The 14,287-nt window shown below is 36.0% G+C and overlaps 1 non-coding gene and 1 pseudogene across 1 annotated transcript; one reads left to right on the top strand and one right to left on the bottom strand.

Annotated features, from left to right (window-relative positions):
- Nucleotides 1–2,199: 2,199 nt before the first annotated feature.
- On the top strand, nucleotides 2,200–2,306 carry LOC116481391 (U6 spliceosomal RNA). The gene has a single exon (XR_004251547.1). It is a non-coding gene; the product is annotated as a U6 spliceosomal RNA (small nuclear RNA).
- Nucleotides 2,307–12,771: 10,465 nt separating this feature from the next.
- On the bottom strand, nucleotides 12,772–13,250 carry LOC116481220 (succinate dehydrogenase [ubiquinone] cytochrome b small subunit, mitochondrial-like; annotated as a pseudogene).
- Nucleotides 13,251–14,287: the final 1,037 nt, after the last annotated feature.

Below are 14,287 nucleotides of genomic sequence, written 5' to 3'. Positions count from 1 at the left end.
AATTAAATATTAAGGTAGGAAAACACTTATTTAAAAGAAAGATTTGTTTTTCTGCTTCAGGTGACAATGTTTTAAGAAATCCTTCTGCTTTATTCAATTTGTAAAATATATAAATTGTTGGAATAAATTCTTCTCAAGGTCACTTTTCAAACAGATGCATATACTCCCTTTCAGAAGTTTTATTGGCTTTGGATTCACATTCACCTAACATTAATTGAGTATCTACTGTATTAGGCATTAAATTCTAACAAACTACCAATAGCTATTGTCCCAATTTTATAGTTGAGAAAAAGGGGACTCAAAAATGTTAAATAATTTATCTGAAAATCACACAACCAGTAAATGGGAGTAAACTCCAGTTGAATCATGCAAGTTAATTATATTGCCTTTAAAAATAATTTTTATTTTTTATATATATATATATAGACACACACATATATATATTTAAAAGTAATTGGTATTACGTCAGATGTGTATTGTGTTCATCTCATTAGTGAAGCCTCATTCTACTGATGTGAAAGTATTTATGCTAATCACACTTATTAGGAATTTGTTGATAGAACAATAAAATTATTTTCCTAGCTCAGTTAGCTCACTATATATTTTTTCCCATTGACTTTACCAGTGAGAAGAAGATGGAAACCGTTTGAATGTGGAACATTGTCCCAAAGTCAGCCAGGTGAGATATTTGGCCATTAGTTTATGGTACTTTTGAGAGATTATGGCTTTTATTTTCCCTTCAAAACTTGTGGGCTTCTGGGGAGAAGCATGAAAAGTAGGAACAGGTATAATTGCAGCAGTATGGAAGGGCTACAATTTGAGAGACAATAGCTTATTAAAATTTTAATGGAAAAACATTCAACGCTCATGGATAGGAAAAATCAATATTCTGAAAATGGCCATACTGCCCAAAGTAATTTATAGATTCAATGGTATTCCCATTAAACTACCACTGACATTCTTCACAGAATTAGAAAAAACTATTTTAAAATTCATATAGAACCAAAAAAGAACCTGTATAGCAAAGGCAATTCTAAGCAAAAAGAACAAAGCTGGAGACATCACGTTACCCAACTTCAAACTGTACTACATGGCTACAGTAAACAAAATAACATGGTACTGGTACAAAAATAGACACATAGACCAATGGAACAGAATAGAGTACTCAGAAATAAGACTGCTCATCTACAACCATATGATCTTTGACAAACCTGACAAAAAACAAGCAATGGGGAAAGGATTCCCTATTTAATAAATGGTGCTGGGAGAACTGGCTAGCCATATGCAGAAAATTGAAACTGGACTCCGCTCTTATGCCTGATACAAAAATTAACTCAAGATGGATTAGAGACTTAAATTGAAAACCCAAAACTATAAAAACCCTGGAAGAAAATCTAGGCAATATCATTCAGCACATAGGCACGGGCAAAGATTTCATGACAAAAACACCAAAAGCAATTGCAACAAAAGTAAAAATTGACAAATGGGATCTAATTAAACTAAAGAGCTTCTGCACAGCAGAAGAAATTACTATTAGAGCAAATAGACAACCTGCAGAATGGGAGAAAATTTTTGCAACCTATCCATCTGACAAAGTTCCTTTTTTTTTTTTTTGACAAATTTCTAATATCCAGAATCTACAAGGAACTTCAACAAATTTATAAGGAAAAAACCCAAACAACCCCATTAAAAAGTTGGCAAAGGACATGAACAGATATTTCTCAAAAGAAGACATTTATGTGACTAACAAACATATAAAAGAAGCTCAACATCACTGATCATTAGATAAGTGCAAATCAAAATCACAATGAGATACCATCTCATGCTAGTCAGAATGGCGATTATTAAAAAGTTTAGAAACAACAGATCTGGTGAGGCTGTGGAGAAATAGGAAAACTTCTACACTGTTGGTGGGAATGTAAATTAATTCAACCATTGTGGAAGACAGTGTGGTGATTCCTCAAAGACCTAGAACCAGAAATATCATTTGACCCAGCAATCCCATTACTGGGTATATACCCAAAGGAATATAAATCATTCTATTATAAAGATACATGCACACGTATGTTCATTGCAGCACTATTCACAATAGCAAAGACATGGAATCAACCCAAATGCCCATCAATGATAGACTGCATAAAGAAAATGTGGTACATATACACCATGGAATACTGTGCAGCCATAAAAAGGAACGAGATTGTATTCACTTCTGCAGCACATATACTAAAATTGGAATGACACAGAGAAGATTAGCATGGCCCCTGTGCAAGGATGACATGCAAATTCATGAAATGTTCCATATTTTTCTCAAGGATCTAGAACTAGAATTACCATTTAACCCAGCAATCCCATTACTGGGTATGTACCCAAAGGATTATAAATCATGCTACTATAAAGACACATGCACACGTATGTTTATTGCGGCACTATTCACAATAGCAAAGACTTGGAACCAACCCAAATGTCCATCAATGGTAGACCAGATTAAGAAAATGTGGCACATATACACCATGGAATACTATGCAGCCATAAAAAAGGATGAGTTCATGTCCTTTGTAGGGACATGGATAAAGCTGGAAACCATAATTCTCAGCAAAGTATCACAATGACAGAAAACCAAACACTGCATGTTCTCACTCATAGGTGGGAATTGAACAATGAGATCACTTGGACACAGGGTAGGGAATATCAGACACTGGGGCTTGTCATGAGGTGGGGGCCTGGGGGAGGGAGATCATTAGGGGAAATATGTAATGTAAATGATGAGTTGATGGGTGCAGCAAACCAACATAGCACATATATACCTATGTATGAAACCTGCACATTGTGCACATGTACCCTAGAACTTAAAGTGTAATTAAAAAAAAAAAAAAAGGAACGAAAGGAACGAGATCATGTCCTTTGCAGGGACATCGTTGGAGCTGGAAGTCATTATCACTGGCAAACTAACACAGGAACAGAGAACCAAATGCTGCATGTTCTTACTTATAAGTGGGAGCTGAACAATGTGAACACACAGACATAGGGAGGGGAAAAACACACTGGAGCCTGTGGGAGGCAGGGTGGAAGGAGGAAGAGCATGAGGAAAAATAGCTAGTGCATGCTGGGCTTAATGCCTAGGTAATGAGTTGATGGTGCAGCAAATCACTGTGGCATACATTTACCTATGTAACAAACACCTGCACATCTTGCACATGTACCCCAGAACTTAAAAAATAAAAATTTTTTTGTTTTTTCTCAGAGATGCTTTGGGTTTATTTGATGGTCTTGTCTTGTTATTTCAGTCTTCAGAAGTCACTGAACTAAAGGACAGTGAGAAGAGACTAGTCCATTCCTCACCTCAAGCCATTCTCCGGTTAATATTCTTGAATACACAGGTAACTTAAAAATTATCTTAAAAGTAAGTCTCTGGTAACCTATTCATTTCAGCATCAGGCAGTTCTTTAAAAAAAATTGAACAATGTCTAAAATAGCTTCGAACACACAGTAGACACTTGAAAAATAGTTGGTAGATGAAATAATAAAACATAAATCCATTAATTTAATTTAGTTGATTTATTTTTTATTATATTTTAAGTTCTAGGGTACATGTGCACAATGTGCAGGTTTGTTACATATGTATACATGTGCCATGTTGGTGTGCTGCACCCGTTAACTCGTCGTTTACATTAGGTATATCTCCTAATGCTATCCCTCCCCCCTTCCCCCACCCCACGACAGGCCCCGGTGTGTGATGTTCCATGCCCTTTGTTTTAAGTGTTCTCATTGTTCATTTCCCACCTATGAGTGAGAACATGCAGTGTTTGGTTTTCTGTCCTTGTGATAGTTTGCTCAGAATGATGGTTTCCAGCTTCATCTGTGTCCCTACAAAGGACATGAACGCATCGTTTTTTATGGCTGCATAGTATTCCATGGTGTATATGTGCCACATTTTCTTAAACCATCTATCATTGATGGACATTTGGGTTGGTTCCAAGTCTTTGCTATTGTGGATAGTGCCACAATAAACATACGTGTGCATGTGTCTTTATAGCAGCATGATTTATAATCCTTTTGGTATATACCCAGTAATGAGATGGCTGGGTCAGATGGTATTTCTAGTTCTAGATCCTTGAGGAATCGCCACACTGTCTTCCACAATGGTTGAACTAGTTTACACTCCCACCAACAGTGTAAAAGCATTCCTATTTCTCCACATCCTCTCCAGCACCTGTTGTTTCCTGACTTTTTAATGATCGCCATTCTAACTGGTGTGAGATGTTATCTCATTGTGGTTTTGATTTGCATTTCTCTGATGGCCAGTGATGATGAGCATTTTTGCATGTGTTTTTTGCCTGCATAAATGTCTTCTTTTGAAAAGTGTCTATTCGTATCCTTTGCCCACTTTTTGATGGGTTGTTTTTTTCTTGTAAATTTGTTTAAGTTCTTTGTAGATTCTTGATATTAGCCCTTTGTCAGATGAGTAGATTGCAAAAATTTTCTCCCATTCTGTAGGTTGCCTGTTCACTCTGATGGTAGTTTCTTTTGCTGTGCAGAAGCTCTTTAGTTTAATTAGATCCCATTTGTCAATTTTGGCTTTTGTTGCCATTGCTTTTGGTGTTTAGACATGAAGTCCTTGCCCATGCCTATGTCCTGAATGGTATTGCCTAGGTTTTCTTCTTGGGTTTTTATGGTTTTCAGTCTAACATTTCAGTCTTTAATCCATCTTGAATTAATTTTTGTATAAGGTGTAAGGAAGAGATCCAGTTTCAGCTTTCTACATATGGCTAGCCAGTTTTCCCAGCATAATTTATTAAATAGGGAATCCTTTCCTCATTTCTTCTTTTTGTCAGGTTTGTCAAAGATCAGATGGTTGTAGATGTGTGGTATTATTTCTGAGGCCTCTGTTCTGTTCCATTGGTCTGTATCTCTGTTTTGGTACCAGTACCATGCTGTTTTGGTTACTGTAGCTTTGTAGTATAGTTTGAAGTCAGGTAGCGTGATGCCTCCAGCTTTGTTCTTTTGGCTTAGGATTGTCTTGGCAATGCAGGCTCTTTTTTGGTTCCATATGAACTTTAAAGTAGTTTTTTCCAATTCTGTGAAGAAAGTCATTGGTATCTTGATGGGGATGGCATTAAATCTATAAATTACCTTGGACAGTATGGCCATGTTCATGATATTGATTATTCCTATCCATGAGCATGGAGTGTTCTTCCATTTGTTTGTGTCCTCTTTTATTTCATTGAGCAGTGGTTTGTAGTTCTCCTTGAAGAGGTCCTTCACATCCCTTGTAAATTGGATTCCTAGGTATTTTATTCTCTTTGTAGCAATTGTGAATGGGAGTTCACTCATGATTTGGCTCTCTATTTGTCTGTTATTGGTGTATAGGGATGCTCGCGATTTTTGCACATTGATTTTGTATCCTGAGACTTTGCTGAAGTTGCTTATCAGCGTAAGGAGATTTTGGGCTGAGATGATGGGGTTTTCTAAATATACAATCATGTCATCTGCAAACAGGGACAATTTGACTTCCTCTTTTCCTAATTGAATACCCTTTATTTCTTTTTCATGTCTGATTGCCCTGGCCAGAACTTCCAACATTATGTTGAATAGGAGTGGTGAGAGAGGGCATCCCTGTCTTGTGCCAGTTTTCAAAGGGAATGCTTCCAGTTTTTGCCCATTCAGTATGATATTGGCTGTGGGTTTGTCATAAATAGCTCTTATTATTTTGAGGTACTTTCCATCAATACCTAATTTATTGAGAGTTTTTAGCATGAAGAGGAGAATCAGATAGATGCAATAAAAAATGATAAAGGGGATATCACCACCGATCCCACAGAAATACAAACTACCATCAGAGAATACTATAAACACCTCTACACAAATAAACTAGAAAATCTAGAAGAAATGGATAAATTCCTGGACACATACAGCCTCCCAAGACTAAACCAGGAAGAAGTTGAATCCCTGAATAGACCAATAACAGGCTCTGAAATTGAGGCAATAGTTAATAGCCTACCAACCAAAAAAAGTCCAGGACCAGACAGATTCACAGCTGAATTCTACCAGAGGTACAAAGAGGAGCTGGTATAATTCCTTCTGAGACTATTCCAACCAATAGAAAAAGAGGGAATCCTCCCTAGCTGATTTTATGAGGCCAGCATCATCCTGATACCAAAGCCTGGCAGAGACACACACAAAAAAGAGAATTTTAGACCAATATCCCTGATGAACATTGATGCAAAAATTCTCAATAAAATACTGGCAAACCGAATCCAGCAGCACATCGGAAAGCTTATCCACCAAGATCAAGTTGGCTTCATCCTCGGGATGCAAGCCTGGTTCCACATACGCAAATCAATAAACGTAATCCATCATATAAACAGAACCAAAGACAAAAACCACATGATTATCTCAATAGATGCAGAAAAGGCCTTCTATAAAATTCAACAGCCTTTCATGCCTAAATCCATTTACTATCCTTGGAGGAGATAGAAAGGCAAGAAAGCTCTCTGAACAAGAGAGATACGTTGAGACTAAGACGGAAATTGGGTTAAAGTCACCTAATGGTGAAGAGTGTCCTTCATCTGTATTGGATTTTTTTCAGTATTAAAGACAAACACAACTTTAATAATTCTTTTGACAATGGAAAGAAGAAAATCAATTTTAGGAGTTCTGTGATTTAAATACAAATCACTTAAGCTGACATGACAGGAGGGTGGCAACAAATGCTACCAAGGAACAAATACAAATCTCTTAAGCTGAAATGGTAGGAGGGTGACAACAAATGCCACAAAGGAACAGTCATGGAAAAACATGTCTTTTGACTGTATTATAGCATCCATATAATTCATTAGACTTGATGGGAAGGAAGTGTCATATTGGAATCTTATGTTGCAAGACTGAGCTTTAAAGGCACAAAACAGGTCCAAAGCTGGATAACAAAGGTATTGAGGAGTGATCTATGACATAAATCAACACTCAATTTGGAGACTAACCTCTGAGAGGCACGTGTGTAGTACAGACCCAAAGCAGCATGGCAAAAGATTTGAAAACAACTAACATTTAAACTAATTGACCAAAGAAGGAAAGACAATCTATAGTCTGAACTTGGCCATACTGTTTGCCTGCTAAAACAATAACAAAACGTCAACATTCTCCAAAGAATTTTAATAAGACTAAGAGTCTCATAGTATAAAATGTATTAAAAATGTCCAAGATAGAATCTAAAACTACTCAACATATGAAAAGGCAGGAAAATATGACTAATCCTCAGGCGAAAAGACAATCAACAGATACTAACCCTAAGATTATCCAGGGGTTGGAATTATTAGACAGACTTTAAAACAGCTATTATAACCAAACTTAATGAAGCAAAAGTGAACACATTTGAAATAAATGAAGGAGTTTTCAGTAGATAAATAGAATTATAATCAAAAGAGTCAAATGAAAGTTTTAGAACTAAAAAATATGTGAAATAAAAAAAATTCACTGGATGGGCTCAATAGCAGAAATGAGACTGTGAAGAAAAGTCAGTGAATTTGAACATGTTCAATAGAAATCATCCAAAGTAAAGAACTGAGAGAAAAATATTTGTTAAAAATGAATGGATCATCAGAGACTTGTGGGACAGTATTTTGTGATAAAACATTTGTGTAATTGCAGTCCCAGGAGGAAAAAAAATTGGTGAAGAAAAATTATTTGAAAAAATAATGGCTGAAAACTTTCCAATTTGGTGAAACACATAAGGTTATCTTATAAAGTCAAAGAAAATCACATCAGACAGATACAATCAAACTTATAAAAACCAAAAGAGGGAGAGAAAAAAAAAGAGTTCTTAAAGATCTTTAAAAATCCTACATAGCTTAGAAGACAATGGAACAACATCTTTAAAGTTCTTAAAGAAAAGAGCTATTAATCCAGAATTCTGCAATCAGTGAAAATATATTTCAGGAATTATAGAGAAATAAAGATATCCTCAGAGGGGAAAAAAAACTAAGAAAATTCATTGCTATCAGACATTTTCTGTTCTAAAAGAAATGTTAAAGGAAATTCTTCAAGCTGAAAGGAAATTATAAGAGAGAGAAAGTTAGAACATTAAGAATAAAGGGAGAACTAACTCATGTTTAGGTAAATGTAAAAGAATATTTTTTCTTAGTAAGTTCTTTAAAATGTATGACTACTGGGTGCAGTGGCATGAGCCTTTAGTCCCAGCTACTTAGGAGGCTGAGGTGTGAAGATTGCTTGAGCTCAGGAGTTCAAGGCCAGCCTGGGCAATAGCAAGATCCTGTCTCTAAAAAATATATCTCTATGTATGATTATTGAAAGCAAAAATTATAGAATTAGTGGAGGTTTCAATGTTACACTATAAATGGCAACCACAACTTAAAAGAAGGGAAGGTTAAAGAGACTTTTGTTTCTCTTACTTATGTCTAATACCTTTTACTCTAAGTGCTAATATTAACACTAAATGGACAACCAAACGTTGTGTAGGTATATTGTAATCCATAGGGCATCCACTAAAAATAATAAAAGGAGATATAGCAAAAAATGCCAATAGGTATATTAAAATGAGAGAGTATAAATATCCAAATAATCTGGAAATATATGAGAAAGGAAAAGCAGACTAATGTAAGACAGAAGGGATAAATAGAAAACAAGTAATAAAGTGGCAAATTCAAATCCAGCCACATCCATAATTACATTAAAGGTAAATGGCCTAAAGACGCTAATTAAAAAAAGAAATTTTCAAACTGAATAAAAAAGAGACCCGGCTATGTATTGAATACAAGATATCTATTTTATATACAGTGACATAAATAGGTTAAAAGTGAAAGGATAGGCCGGGCATGGTGGCTCACGCCTGTAATCCCAGCACTTTGGGAGGCCAAGGTGGGCGGATCACGAGGTCAGGAAATCGAGACCATCCTGGCTAACACGGTGAAACCCCGTCTCTACTAAAAATACAAAAAATTAGCCAGGCATGGTGGCAGGTGCCTGCAGTCCCAGCTACTCGGGAGGCTGAGGCAGGAGAATGGCGTGAACCCGGGAGGTGGAGCTTGCAGTGAGCCGAGATCGCGCCGCTGCACTCTAGCCTGGGCAACAGAGCGAGACTCTGTCTCAAAAAAAAAAAAAAAAAAAAGTGAAAGGATAGAAGAAATATACCATGCAAGCATTATTCCAAACAAATGACAGGGACCATATTAATACCAAAGTGGACTTCAAAGCAAGAAAAAGTATCAGAGATAAAGAGAGGGGCACTTATATAATGAAAAATAATCAATTCACTAATTCTTCTATGACTAAGAAGTCATAACAATCCCAAATGTGTATACGTCTAATGACAGAGCATCCAAATACATGAATCAGAAACTGATAGAACAGAAAAGAAATAGACAAAGCCACAATTATATTTGAAGACTTAAAAATTTTTCCCTCAGAATTGACAGAACAAGTAGAAAAAAATGAGCAAGGATATAGAAGACTTCAGCAACATTCTCAACCAACGTGACTGAATTGACATTTATATCATTCCAATTTTGATATATATGCTGCTAAAGTGAGCACTGAATTGACACTTCTGCTCCACCTAACAATAGCAGAATACACATTCTTTCCAGGTTTACATGGAACATTCACCAAGATAGACTATATTCTGGGATATAAATAATAGTAAACTTAAAATAATTGAAATTATAACAGTTTTAAAAAAGCGTTTCAATCACAACAGAATTAAACTTGGAATCGATAACAAAGCTTTCTGGAAAATTGATGAACATTTGAAAACTAATCAACACATTTTTAAAAAACCCAGTGGTTACAGGAAAAATCTTAATAGAAATTAGGCCATAGTTTGAACTGAATTAAAATAAAAAGAAAACATCAAAAATTTGTGGCATGTAGCTGAAATAGTACTGAGTAAAATTTATAGCATTAAATGCTTTCATCAGAAAAGAAAAAAGTTGTCAAATAAATAATCTAAGCTTCTGCTTTAAGAAACTAGAAACAGAAGAATAAATTAAACCCACATTAAACAGAAGGAAGAAAAGAATAAAATTAGGAGCAGAAATCAATGAAATTGTAAACATAAAAATAGAGAAAATCAGTGAATAACAATCAAATGAAAGCTGGTTCTTTAAAATGATCAATATAATCAATCAATTTCTAACCAGAGTGTTGAGAAACAACTCTTTATGGATCTCTCACTTTTCTACATGTTTTTTTGAGTAAGACACTGACTACCCTTTGTTCTGGACTATTTTTTTCCCCCAATAGTGTCTATAAACAGCCCTGGAAGATGGAGATAGTGTCTCACTCTGGAGCAAGGAATGCTTACTCTCAGTATAAAAGATTCTGGTCCTCTAAGTTTAGTGTTCCTTTCCTGCAGTACAAGCCACTGCAGTTTCAGGTATCATCTAGACCTCTTTGTGTTGACCTGTGGGAATTTGTGCCCAGGGAACTGGTACAAAAATCTTGACACTCTGGCTGGCTGCTGCTACTGCTGTAAGCACTAAACTAAACTTTGTCTCTGACTTAGGAGTCATGTGTCTTCTACCAGAATCTACAACACTGGCAGTCTAATTTCTTAGTTTGCAAGTAGGGTAAAATCTCCAACCCTTCACAGTTCTTAACATAAAGTGACCAAGAAAAACTTGAGAGAAGACATAAATTACTTGACTGCAGGCTAATTTTGCCCAACTATGGGCTAACATTAGAATGAAAGAGGAAATATCACCTAAAGGTTCTACTGATATTAAAAGAATAATAAGGGAGGATTATTAACAATTCCAAGTCTATAAATTCAACAACTTAGATTAAATGACATACTCAGAAGACACAAATTACCAAAATTCCTTCAAGAAGAAATAGATAACATGAATAGTCCCTTATATTTTAAAGAAATTGAAATTGAGTTTGTATTAAAAAGACCTTCCAAAGAAAAAAAACTTGGCTGGGTGTGGTGGCTCATGCCTGTAATCCCAAAACTTTGAGGGGGGCTAAGGCAAGTGGATCAAGTTCAAGACCAGCCTGGGCAACGTGGCAAAGCCTGTCTCTACAAAATATACAAAAATTAGCCAGGGATGGTGGCGGGTGCTTGTAGTCCCAGCTGCTTGGTCGGGAGGCTGAGGTGGGAGGATGGCTTGAGCTGGACAGGTAGAGGTTGAAGTGAGCCGAGATTGTGCCACTGCACTCCAGACTGGGCGATAGAGCCAGACCTTGTCTCAGAAAAAAAAAAAAAAAAAAAAAAAAGAAAAGGAAAAAGGAAAAAGAAAAATATTTTAGGCCCAGATTGTTTCACTGGTGAATTCTACCAAATATTTAAGAAAGAAACCAATTCTTTACAATCTCTTCTAGAAAACAGAAGAGCATGACATTCTTTCTAACTTATTCTATGAGGCCAATATTACCCTATTACAAAACCAGACAGAGACATTATGAGTAAAGAAAGCTATAGATCAATATTCCTCATGAACACAGATGCAAGATCCTCAACAAAATATAAGCAATATCTAATCCAGCAATACATAATTAGGATAATATAACATGACCAGGTTATATTATGAATGCAAGGTAGATTCAACATTCAAAAATCAATGTAATTCATCATATAAACAACTTAAAGAAGAAAAACCATATGATCAAATAAATAGATGAAGATGAATCATTAGATAAAATTCAACATCCATTCATGATGAAAACTCTCACTCACCAAAGAACAGATGGTAATTCCTTAACCTAACAAAAGTCATCTTCAAGAAAATCTGCAGTTAACATCCGCTTCATGGTGAAAGAATGTTTGCCTAATATTGGGAACAAGACAAAGATACCCACTCTCATTACTCCTATTCAGTATCATACTGGAAGGTTTTTTTTCAATGCAATAAGGCAAGAAAAATAAATAGAAGGCATATATAGATATCCCTGATTTATGGTGGTTTGATCTATAATTTTTCTACTTTACAATGGTATGAAACCCATTATCTCCATTTTTTTATTATACAACATTTTATTTAAACAAATTATTTTCATAGAATACATTTTCACATTAGAGATTCCCATTGTGTGAAAATAACAATTTATTACTTATAGTTTTATATTTGTGGACAGATTGTTTTAGAACAAGTAGAATACATTTGAGAATTAAATCTCAGTTTACCATTGGTAATATTTTGATACGTCTACAAGGGGAAACTTGCCCTTAAATGGAACTTCTGTATATTCAGAAGCACTCCAAGCATTTCTTCCTAGGATTTAGAAATTTATAATGTGAGATAACAGCATTTCCTAATTTTAAAATTTCCCTAGTATATGTAACCATCAGTAGGTGGTATCTACTGACTAGAGAGGGAAGTTTTCGAAAATTAAACACTGTCTAATTTTCTGCAAAGTTTTTATTCATGAATTAAGAGTATTTCCCTTTGTCCATTATTTCCAGGGCAAATATGGAAGTTTGATAATATACTAATAGTAATAAAGCTGGATTCTCAGACTGATAAATTAAAAGGCAAAAGCTCATATATCACGTTTAGTTATACTGTGAGTCTTATAAGAAGCTGGGAGGCAACCCCATTAACTCACCAGAATACAGAACTCAGTCTCACAACTTAGATACAATTCCTCTCAAACCTTTTCCTCAAAGATTAAATTCTGAAAATAATCTTGTAATTAAGAGAAGAAGGCTGTCCACCAATGGACTTATCTGTTATTTCTTTCTTATTATGAGCTTAATGGCATGACAAAGCAGAGGCAAAGAGGCATACATCAATTCTTCAAACTATGAAGTCAAAAAGGTCAGAGCTTCCACAGCATGGCAACACCTTTGCAGATGCCCACATCATGATAGTTGAAATAGCAAAGCCCAGCAAAGGTTAGAGCTGAAAGTGCCAAAAGCCCTGCCTTGGCAGCTTTCTGCGAGGTATCCCCATGAACATAGCCAATAACAACTTGTCCAAGGCCCCAGTGACCATGAAGAGTGAGGGTTGCAGCCAGGGAATAGTCCATCGCAGAGCAAGGATTCAAATAAGCAGCCGGAAGCAGACCCAGGAGCAAACCACTGACAACCCTCTCACTAGTCAAGTGGAGAGGTGCAGCCTTGGAGCCAGAATGGTGGCTCGGTGACAAGTGTATGTGCTGCACTCCACACCATCTGGGATAGGTTGGTCCTGAAGAAATGCTGAGATATGAGCAGGTCTGACCATTGGGGTTCGCAGCAACAGAGCTCGGCCTCCTTGGGCACCGCAAAGGGCACTCAGCCTCCAGAGAACCACCATCTCATTCCTGAGGGCTCAAGGTCCCATTATCTCCATTTTGGCATAATGTACGGTATTTAACAAATGACTTGAGCTATTCAACACTTTATTGTAAAATGGGCTTTGTTTTAGATGATTTTGTCCAACTGTAGGCTAATATAAGTGTTCTGAGCACATTTAAGGTAGGCTAGGCTAAGCTATGATCTTCAGTAGGTTAGGTATATTAAATGCATTTTTGCCTTACAGTATTTTCAAATTCAATGGATCTATTGGGGCATAATGCCACTGCAAGTCGAAGAGCATCTGTAGATAGATGAGGAACAAATAAAATGATCACTATTTGCAGATGATATGATTGTCTACATACAAAACTTTAAGGCATCTACAAAAGCTTCTAGAACTAATAAGTGAGTTTAGCAAGTTAACAGAATACAGAAAAAATATTTTCTATACTAGCAGTGAAAAAACAGTACCATTTACTATAGCACTGTCCCCCTGAAGAAAGAAATATTTTGGTATATATTTAACAAAGTACATGCAGGATCTGTATGCTGAAAATCTGTGTGCAAGTGTTTATAATCACTGAAAACTGGAAATATTCCAAATAACCTTTGGTATAAATGGTAATACATCCATCTCATGGAGTACTGCTTAACAATAAAAAGAACAGATTATTTCTACACATAACAACATGGATGAATCTCAGGTGCATTATGCTGAGTGAGAGAAGCCAAACTAAAAAGCCTACATAAAGTAGGTGTCTTGGCCCATTTGGGCGACTATAATGTAATACCTTAACTGGGTAATTTATAAACAACAGAAATTTATTGCTTACAGTTCTGGAGGCTGGGAAGTCCAAGATCAAGGTGTCAACAGATTTTGTGTCTGGTAAGGACCTGTTCCTCATAGATGGCACCTTCTATATGTCTTCATACAATGGAAGGGGCAAACAATCTCTCTTAGGCCTTTTTTATAAGGACACTAATCTCATTCACAAGGGCTACACTGTCATGACTTAGTCACCTCCCTAAAGTCCCCACCTCTTAATACTACAACAT

Source organism: Hylobates moloch, unplaced genomic scaffold, assembly GCF_009828535.3.
Source record: "Hylobates moloch isolate HMO894 unplaced genomic scaffold, HMol_V3 SCAFFOLD_13, whole genome shotgun sequence".
NCBI classification, from domain to species: Eukaryota; Metazoa; Chordata; class Mammalia; order Primates; family Hylobatidae; genus Hylobates; species Hylobates moloch.
This window is presented reverse-complemented; position numbering and strand designations above follow the sequence as displayed.